General features: G+C 42.2%; 1 non-coding gene across 1 annotated transcript; it reads left to right on the forward strand.

The window, feature by feature from the left end:
- The first annotated feature begins 445 nt into the window (after positions 1-445).
- LOC145629736 (small nucleolar RNA R71) lies at positions 446-551 on the forward strand. Its single transcript, XR_014111885.1, has one exon. It is a non-coding gene; the product is annotated as a small nucleolar RNA R71 (small nucleolar RNA).
- Positions 552-792: the final 241 nt, after the last annotated feature.

Here is a 792-nt window from a genome sequence, read left to right on the forward strand (position 1 = left end):
ATTGGGGCACATAGAAGCATCATGATCACTCATTCCACTTAAGTCACAAGGCCAACATTCTCTAATCATGCAACAACAAGAAGGAAAAGTGTTACGGTAAGAAGGTGTACCTCTCCCCTTATTTTGGGAGGGAAGAATCGGAGCTTGTGAAGGAGAACTCTCAAGCTTAACCTTGAGGGATACAACCTCTTTCCCTAAATCCGAAATTAGAGTGGTCAAATCGTTGATGGCATTGAGTTGTTCGATTGAGCACCCCTTGCTTGTTGGCTGTTTCTCCACCTTTTGCCATTTCATATAATGTCTCACCACTTCATCTATTGAATCCACCACTTCTTCTTCTTCATCCATTTTGTTCATTATCGGGCCTCCGGCTCTGGCATCTAAGCTTGCTCTTCCTTAAGAACTCAACCCACCATAGAAGATTTGTATAATTTGGTAGGTAGGAATCCCATGATGTGGACACACTCGTTGATAATCCTTATACCTCTCCCATGCATTACAGAGACTCTCATTAGGCCCTTGCTTGAAACTTTGTATCAAAGCCCTAGATTCCACCGTTTTCTTTTGTGGGAAAAAGCGAGATAAGAAAGCCTTGGTAACTTCATCCCATGTCCTTGGGGACCTTGGTTTTACCTCCTTATCCAAGCACTCTAAAGCTCTTCTAATGAGAGAGAAGGGAAACAACTTGAGCCTTATATACTCTTGAGCAACTCCGGCTACCATAATTGTATTGCAATACTTCTCAAAATCTTTGAGATGATTGACAGGATTTTCACTTTTCGTACCACCGAA

This window comes from Chenopodium album, chromosome 4 (genome assembly GCF_948465745.1).
Source record: "Chenopodium album chromosome 4, dcCheAlbu1.1, whole genome shotgun sequence".
Taxonomy (NCBI): domain Eukaryota; kingdom Viridiplantae; phylum Streptophyta; class Magnoliopsida; order Caryophyllales; family Amaranthaceae; genus Chenopodium; species Chenopodium album.